Raw genomic sequence first — 8,686 nt, forward strand, 5'->3', positions numbered from 1 at the left:
AAATCCAGTGCTCTGGACAGCTCGGCCACAGTACCCACTGTTAAAATGGACTGCTGGGATCGACGCACGGCCCAGTCCAACTTTCCTTGTTTCCAATCAAGGCTTTGACATAAACAACCACCGGTAGGAGGTGCGTCTGCCACCGCGAGAGCACAGGACTTGGTGGCTGATTGGTTAAGGCGATGGACTGCACGCGTGAGTTGCAACCCCATCCGTGCCACACAACATTTGTTATTTTCTCCCTTGCATGGTCCTACATGAACGTAAAAACCCTGAAAAAAAGCAGAACATGTGATAGCTTGCGCAAACAAACTCAATAAAGATGGCAGTGGTGGGATTTGAACCCACGCCTCCGTAGAGACTGGAGCCTTAATCCAGCGCCTTAGACCGCTCGGCCACACTACCCTGCTTTAGCAAAATGTTCACACTTTCCCGTCAGTTACCTAGAGCATCGGCACTCCCTTGTAACTTTGTCTTCTTTTTAATTTTCTTCTTTAAAATCTTTATGGATCTCATGTTGCTCTTCCTTCATCGTTTTTGATTTTCTTTTATTAAAATCTTAATTTATCTCATGTTGCTCTTTCTTCCTTCGTGTACACTTATAATTAGTTTCTGCTTTTATGTCTGAAGCAGATTGAATCTGAGAAACGCAGCAGATAATTTCAATAACAGACGTGGGAATTAGGGTAAAGGCTGGATTCCCTTTATTTGTCCGGTGTCCTTGGTGGCCTTGTTTGAGAACCATTACAGTTTTCTGTTGAGAAAAAGTTGCAGCGGTGGACTTTGCACCCACACCTCTGAAAAGACTGGGATCCTTAAATCCAGTGCTCTGGACAGCTCGGCCACAGTACCCACTGTTAAAATGGACTGCTGGGATCGACGCACGGCCCAGTCCAACTTTCCTTGTTTCCAATCAAGGCTTTGACATAAACAACCACCGGTAGGAGGTGCGTCTGCCACCGCGAGAGCACAGGACTTGGTGGCTGATTGGTTAAGGCGATGGACTGCACGCGTGAGTTGCAACCCCATCCGTGCCACACAACATTTGTTATTTTCTCCCTTGCATGGTCCTACATGAACGTAAAAACCCTGAAAAAAAGCAGAACATGTGATAGCTTGCGCAAACAAACTCAATAAAGATGGCAGTGGTGGGATTTGAACCCACGCCTCCGTAGAGACTGGAGCCTTAATCCAGCGCCTTAGACCGCTCGGCCACACTACCCTGCTTTAGCAAAATGTTCACACTTTCCCGTCAGTTACCTAGAGCATCGGCACTCCCTTGTAACTTTGTCTTCTTTTTAATTTTCTTCTTTAAAATCTTTATGGATCTCATGTTGCTCTTCCTTCATCGTTTTTGATTTTCTTTTATTAAAATCTTAATTTATCTCATGTTGCTCTTTCTTCCTTCGTGTACACTTATAATTAGTTTCTGCTTTTATGTCTGAAGCAGATTGAATCTGAGAAACGCAGCAGATAATTTCAATAACAGACGTGGGAATTAGGGTAAAGGCTGGATTCCCTTTATTTGTCCGGTGTCCTTGGTGGCCTTGTTTGAGAACCATTACAGTTTTCTGTTGAGAAAAAGTTGCAGCGGTGGACTTTGCACCCACACCTCTGAAAAGACTGGGATCCTTAAATCCAGTGCTCTGGACAGCTCGGCCACAGTACCCACTGTTAAAATGGACTGCTGGGATCGACGCACGGCCCAGTCCAACTTTCCTTGTTTCCAATCAAGGCTTTGACATAAACAACCACCGGTAGGAGGTGCGTCTGCCACCGCGAGAGCACAGGACTTGGTGGCTGATTGGTTAAGGCGATGGACTGCACGCGTGAGTTGCAACCCCATCCGTGCCACACAACATTTGTTATTTTCTCCCTTGCATGGTCCTACATGAACGTAAAAACCCTGAAAAAAAGCAGAACATGTGATAGCTTGCGCAAACAAACTCAATAAAGATGGCAGTGGTGGGATTTGAACCCACGCCTCCGTAGAGACTGGAGCCTTAATCCAGCGCCTTAGACCGCTCGGCCACACTACCCTGCTTTAGCAAAATGTTCACACTTTCCCGTCAGTTACCTAGAGCATCGGCACTCCCTTGTAACTTTGTCTTCTTTTTAATTTTCTTCTTTAGAATCTTTATGGATCTCATGTTGCTCTTCCTTCATCGTTTTTGATTTTCTTTTAAAAAATCTTAATTTATCTCATGTTGCTCTTTCTTCCTTCGTGTACACTTATAATTAGTTTCTGCTTTTATGTCTGAAGCAGATTGAATCTGAGAAACGCAGCAGATAATTTCAATAACAGACGTGGGAATTAGGGTAAAGGCTGGATTCCCTTTATTTGTCCGGTGTCCTTGGTGGCCTTGTTGAGAACCATTACAGTTTTCTGTTGAGAAAAAGTTGCAGCGGTGGACTTTGCACCCACACCTCTGAAAAGACTGGGATCCTTAAATCCAGTGCTCTGGACAGCTCGGCCACAGTACCCACTGTTAAAATGGACTGCTGGGATCGACGCACGGCCCAGTCCAACTTTCCTTGTTTCCAATCAAGGCTTTGACATAAACAACCACCGGTAGGAGGTGCGTCTGCCACCGCGAGAGCACAGGACTTGGTGGCTGATTGGTTAAGGCGATGGACTGCACGCGTGAGTTGCAACCCCATCCGTGCCACACAACATTTGTTATTTTCTCCCTTGCATGGTCCTACATGAACGTAAAAACCCTGAAAAAAAGCAGAACATGTGATAGCTTGCGCAAACAAACTCAATAAAGATGGCAGTGGTGGGATTTGAACCCACGCCTCCGTAGAGACTGGAGCCTTAATCCAGCGCCTTAGACCGCTCGGCCACACTACCCTGCTTTAGCAAAATGTTCACACTTTCCCGTCAGTTACCTAGAGCATCGGCACTCCCTTGTAACTTTGTCTTCTTTTTAATTTTCTTCTTTAAAATCTTTATGGATCTCATGTTGCTCTTCCTTCATCGTTTTTGATTTTCTTTTGTTAAAATCTTAATTTATCTCATGTTGCTCTTTCTTCCTTCGTGTACACTTATAATTAGTTTCTGCTTTTATGTCTGAAGCAGATTGAATCTGAGAAACGCAGCAGATAATTTCAATAACAGACGTGGGAATTAGGGTAAAGGCTGGATTCCCTTTATTTGTCCGGTGTCCTTGGTGGCCTTGTTTGAGAACCATTACAGTTTTCTGTTGAGAAAAAGTTGCAGCGGTGGACTTTGCACCCACACCTCTGAAAAGACTGGGATCCTTAAATCCAGTGCTCTGGACAGCTCGGCCACAGTACCCACTGTTAAAATGGACTGCTGGGATCGACGCACGGCCCAGTCCAACTTTCCTTGTTTCCAATCAAGGCTTTGACATAAACAACCACCGGTAGGAGGTGCGTCTGCCACCGCGAGAGCACAGGACTTGGTGGCTGATTGGTTACACTCCTTGTACTTTGTCTTCTTTTAATTTTCTTCTTTAGAATCTTTATGGATCTCATGTTGCTCTTCCTTCATCGTTTTTGATTTTTTTTAATTAAATCTTAATTTATCTCATGTTGCTCTTTCTTCCTTCGTGTACAATTATAATTAGATTCTGCTTTTATGTCTGAAGCAGATTGAATCTGAGAAACGCAGCAGATAATTTCAATAACAGACGTGGGAATTAGGGTAAAGGCTGGATTCCCTTTATTTGTCCGGTGTCCTTGGTGGCCTTGTTTGAGAACCATTACGTTTCTGTTGAGAAAAAGTTGCAGCGGTGGACTTTGCACCCACACCTCTGAAAAGACTGGATCCTTAAAGCAGGTGCCTGGACAGCTCGGCCACAGTACCCACTGTTAAAATGGACTGCTGGGATCGGACGTTCGATAGCTGTCCAACTTATATTTTTTTAGTCAAGTTTATGAATAGTTAATCATGAGACAAGATCACTGTCAAATATGGCGCCCGACATTTTCAGGCTAGTTTTGCTAGTTTTGTCATTGTATAACCACGTTTTTTTGTGGCTAAATATGCACATTTTCGAACAAACTCTATATGTATGTTGTAATATGATGTTACAGGAGTGTCATCGGAAGAATTCTGAGAAGGTTAGTGAAAAAATTAATATTTTTGGCGATGATTACGTTATCGCTCTCTTTGGCTAGAATCAATGCTCTGGTAACGTTTGCACATGTGGTATGCTAATATAACGATTTATTGTGTTTTCGCTGTAAAACACTTAGAACATCTGAAATATTGTCTGAATTCACAAGATCTGTATATTTCCATTGCTGTGAGCTGTGTATTTTTAAGAAATGTTTTATGATTAGTAATTAGGTAATACACGTTGCTCTGTGTATTTATTCTAGTCGAGTTGTGATGTGTCTGAAGCAGATTGAATCTGAAAACGCAGCAGATAATTTCAATAACAGACGTGGGAATTAGGGTAAAGGCTGGATTCCCTTTATTTGTCCGGTGTCCTTGGTGGCCTTGTTTGAGAACCATTACATGTTTTCTGTTGAGAAAAAGTTGCAGCGGTGGACTTTGCACCCACACCTCTGAAAAGACTGGGATCCTTAAATCCAGTGCTCTGGGACAGCTCGGCCACAGTACCCACTGTTAAAATGGACTGCTGGGATTGACGCACGGCCCAGTCCAACTTTCCTTGTTTCCAATCAAGGCTTTGACATAAACAACCACCGGTAGGAGGTGCAGTCTGCCACCGCGAGAGCACAGGACTTGGTGGCTGATTGGTTAAGGCGATGGACTGCACGCGTGAGTTGCAACCCCATCCGTGCCACACAACATTTGTTATTTTCTCCCTTGCATGGTCCTACATGAACGTAAAAACCCTGAAAAAAAGCAGAACATGTGATAGCTTGCGCAAACAAACTCAATAAAGATGGCAGTGGTGGGATTTGAACCCACGCCTCCGTAGAGACTGGAGCCTTAATCCAGCGCCTTAGACCGCTCGGCCACACTACCCTGCTTTAGCAAAATGTTCACACTTTCCCGTCAGTTACCTAGAGCATCGGCACTCCCTTGTAACTTTGTCTTCTTTTTAATTTTCTTCTTTAGAATCTTTATGGATCTCATGTTGCTCTTCCTTCATCGTTTTTGATTTTCTTTTATTAAATCTTAATTTATCTCATGTTGCTCTTTCTTCCTTCGTGTACACTTATAATTAGTTTCTGCTTTTATGTCTGAAGCAGATTGAATCTGAGAAACGCAGCAGATAATTTCAATAACAGACGTGGGAATTAGGGTAAAGGCTGGATTCCCTTTATTTGTCCGGTGTCCTTGGTGGCCTTGTTTGAGAACCATTACAGTTTTCTGTTGAGAAAAAGTTGCAGCGGTGGACTTTGCACCCACACCTCTGAAAAGACTGGGATCCTTAAATCCAGTGCTCTGGACAGCTCGGCCACAGTACCCACTGTTAAAATGGACTGCTGGGATCGACGCACGGCCCAGTCCAACTTTCCTTGTTTCCAATCAAGGCTTTGACATAAACAACCACCGGTAGGAGGTGCGTCTGCCACCGCGAGAGCACAGGACTTGGTGGCTGATTGGTTAAGGCGATGGACTGCACGCGTGAGTTGCAACCCCATCCGTGCCACACAACATTTGTTATTTTCTCCCTTGCATGGTCCTACATGAACGTAAAAACCCTGAAAAAAAGCAGAACATGTGATAGCTTGCGCAAACAAACTCAATAAAGATGGCAGTGGTGGGATTTGAACCCACGCCTCCGTAGAGACTGGAGCCTTAATCCAGCGCCTTAGACCGCTCGGCCACACTACCCTGCTTTAGCAAAATGTTCACACTTTCCCGTCAGTTACCTAGAGCATCGGCACTCCCTTGTAACTTTGTCTTCTTTTTAATTTTCTTCTTTAGAATCTTTATGGATCTCATGTTGCTCTTCCTTCATCGTTTTTGATTTTCTTTTTATTAAATCTTAATTTATCTCATGTTGCTCTTTCTTCCTTCGTGTACAATTATAATTAGTTTCTGCTTTTATGTCTGAAGCAGATTGAATCTGAGAAACGCAGCAGATAATTTCAATAACAGACGTGGGAATTAGGGTAAAGGCTGGATTCCCTTTATTTGTCCGGTGTCCTTGGTGGCCTTGTTTGAGAACCATTACAGTTTTCTGTTGAGAAAAAGTTGCAGCGGTGGACTTTGCACCCACACCTCTGAAAAGACTGGATCCTTAAATCCAGTGCTCTGGACAGCTCGGCCACAGTACCCACTGTTAAAATGGACTGCTGGGATCGACGCACGGCCCAGTCCAACTTTCCTTGTTTCCAATCAAGGCTTTGACATAAACAACCACCGGTAGGAGGTGCGTCTGCCACCGCGAGAGCACAGGACTTGGTGGCTGATTGGTTAAGGCGATGGACTGCACGCGTGAGTTGCAACCCCATCCGTGCCACACAACATTTGTTATTTTCTCCCTTGCATGGTCCTACATGAACGTAAAAACCCTGAAAAAAAGCAGAACATGTGATAGCTTGCGCAAACAAACTCAATAAAGATGGCAGTGGTGGGATTTGAACCCACGCCTCCGTAGAGACTGGAGCCTTAATCCAGCGCCTTAGACCGCTCGGCCACACTACCCTGCTTTAGCAAAATGTTCACACTTTCCCGTCAGTTACCTAGAGCATCGGCACTCCCTTGTAACTTTGTCTTCTTTTTAATTTTCTTCTTTAAAATCTTTATGGATCTCATGTTGCTCTTCCTTCATCGTTTTTGATTTTCTTTTATTAAATCTTAATTTATCTCATGTTGCTCTTTCTTCCTTCGTGTACACTTATAATTAGTTTCTGCTTTTATGTCTGAAGCAGATTGAATCTGAGAAACGCAGCAGATAATTTCAATAACAGACGTGGGAATTAGGGTAAAGGCTGGATTCCCTTTATTTGTCCGGTGTCCTTGGTGGCCTTGTTTGAGAACCATTACAGTTTTCTGTTGAGAAAAAGTTGCAGCGGTGGACTTTGCACCCACACCTCTGAAAAGACTGGGATCCTTAAATCCAGTGCTCTGGACAGCTCGGCCACAGTACCCACTGTTAAAATGGACTGCTGGGATCGACGCACGGCCCAGTCCAACTTTCCTTGTTTCCAATCAAGGCTTTGACATAAACAACCACCGGTAGGAGGTGCGTCTGCCACCGCGAGAGCACAGGACTTGGTGGCTGATTGGTTAAGGCGATGGACTGCACGCGTGAGTTGCAACCCCATCCGTGCCACACAACATTTGTTATTTTCTCCCTTGCATGGTCCTACATGAACGTAAAAACCCTGAAAAAAAGCAGAACATGTGATAGCTTGCGCAAACAAACTCAATAAAGATGGCAGTGGTGGGATTTGAACCCACGCCTCCGTAGAGACTGGAGCCTTAATCCAGCGCCTTAGACCGCTCGGCCACACTACCCTGCTTTAGCAAAATGTTCACACTTTCCCGTCAGTTACCTAGAGCATCGGCACTCCCTTGTAACTTTGTCTTCTTTTTAATTTTCTTCTTTAGAATCTTTATGGATCTCATGTTGCTCTTCCTTCATCGTTTTTGATTTTTTTTTTTTAAATATCTTAATTTATCTCATGTTGCTCTTTCTTCCTTCGTGTACACTTATAATTAGTTTCTGCTTTTATGTCTGAAGCAGATTGAATCTGAGAAACGCAGCAGATAATTTCAATAACAGACGTGGGAATTAGGGTAAAGGCTGGATTCCCTTTATTTGTCCGGTGTCCTTGGTGGCCTTGTTTGAGAACCATTACAGTTTTCTGTTGAGAAAAAGTTGCAGCGGTGGACTTTGCACCCACACCTCTGAAAAGACTGGGATCCTTAAATCCAGTGCTCTGGACAGCTCGGCCACAGTACCCACTGTTAAAATGGACTGCTGGGATCGACGCACGGCCCAGTCCAACTTTCCTTGTTTCCAATCAAGGCTTTGACATAAACAACCACCGGTAGGAGGTGCGTCTGCCACCGCGAGAGCACAGGACTTGGTGGCTGATTGGTTAAGGCGATGGACTGCACGCGTGAGTTGCAACCCCATCCGTGCCACACAACATTTGTTATTTTCTCCCTTGCATGGTCCTACATGAACGTAAAAACCCTGAAAAAAAGCAGAACATGTGATAGCTTGCGCAAACAAACTCAATAAAGATGGCAGTGGTGGGATTTGAACCCACGCCTCCGTAGAGACTGGAGCCTTAATCCAGCGCCTTAGACCGCTCGGCCACACTACCCTGCTTTAGCAAAATGTTCACACTTTCCCGTCAGTTACCTAGAGCATCGGCACTCCCTTGTAACTTTGTCTTCTTTTTAATTTTCTTCTTTAGAATCTTTATGGATCTCATGTTGCTCTTCCTTCATCGTTTTTGATTTTCTTTTATTAAATCTTAATTTATCTCATGTTGCTCTTTCTTCCTTCGTGTACACTTATAATTAGTTTCTGCTTTTATGTCTGAAGCAGATTGAATCTGAGAAACGCAGCAGATAATTTCAATAACAGACGTGGGAATTAGGGTAAAGGCTGGATTCCCTTTATTTGTCCGGTGTCCTTGGTGGCCTTGTTTGAGAACCATTACAGTTTTCTGTTGAGAAAAAGTTGCAGCGGTGGACTTTGCACCCACACCTCTGAAAAGACTGGGATCCTTAAATCCAGTGCTCTGGACAGCTCGGCCACAGTACCCACTGTTA

The 8,686-nt window shown here is 44.2% G+C and overlaps 9 non-coding genes across 9 annotated transcripts; all 9 read right to left on the reverse strand.

Moving 5' to 3' along the window:
- Positions 1 to 323: 323 nt before the first annotated feature.
- trnal-aag lies at positions 324 to 405 on the reverse strand. Its single transcript has one exon. It is a non-coding gene; the product is annotated as a tRNA-Leu (tRNA).
- A 735-nt stretch (positions 406 to 1,140) lies between these two features.
- On the reverse strand, positions 1,141 to 1,222 carry trnal-aag. The gene has a single exon. It is a non-coding gene; the product is annotated as a tRNA-Leu (tRNA).
- Positions 1,223 to 1,957: 735 nt separating this feature from the next.
- On the reverse strand, positions 1,958 to 2,039 carry trnal-aag. Its single transcript has one exon. It is a non-coding gene; the product is annotated as a tRNA-Leu (tRNA).
- A 733-nt stretch (positions 2,040 to 2,772) lies between these two features.
- On the reverse strand, positions 2,773 to 2,854 carry trnal-aag. Its single transcript has one exon. It is a non-coding gene; the product is annotated as a tRNA-Leu (tRNA).
- Positions 2,855 to 4,884: 2,030 nt separating this feature from the next.
- trnal-aag lies at positions 4,885 to 4,966 on the reverse strand. Its single transcript has one exon. It is a non-coding gene; the product is annotated as a tRNA-Leu (tRNA).
- A 734-nt stretch (positions 4,967 to 5,700) lies between these two features.
- trnal-aag lies at positions 5,701 to 5,782 on the reverse strand. Its single transcript has one exon. It is a non-coding gene; the product is annotated as a tRNA-Leu (tRNA).
- A 734-nt stretch (positions 5,783 to 6,516) lies between these two features.
- trnal-aag lies at positions 6,517 to 6,598 on the reverse strand. Its single transcript has one exon. It is a non-coding gene; the product is annotated as a tRNA-Leu (tRNA).
- Positions 6,599 to 7,332: 734 nt separating this feature from the next.
- On the reverse strand, positions 7,333 to 7,414 carry trnal-aag. Its single transcript has one exon. It is a non-coding gene; the product is annotated as a tRNA-Leu (tRNA).
- Positions 7,415 to 8,150: 736 nt separating this feature from the next.
- Positions 8,151 to 8,232, reverse strand: trnal-aag. Its single transcript has one exon. It is a non-coding gene; the product is annotated as a tRNA-Leu (tRNA).
- Between the last annotated feature and the right edge of the window lie 454 nt (positions 8,233 to 8,686).

The sequence above is a fragment of the Salvelinus namaycush genome, unplaced genomic scaffold (assembly GCF_016432855.1).
Source record: "Salvelinus namaycush isolate Seneca unplaced genomic scaffold, SaNama_1.0 Scaffold791, whole genome shotgun sequence".
NCBI classification, from domain to species: Eukaryota; Metazoa; Chordata; class Actinopteri; order Salmoniformes; family Salmonidae; genus Salvelinus; species Salvelinus namaycush.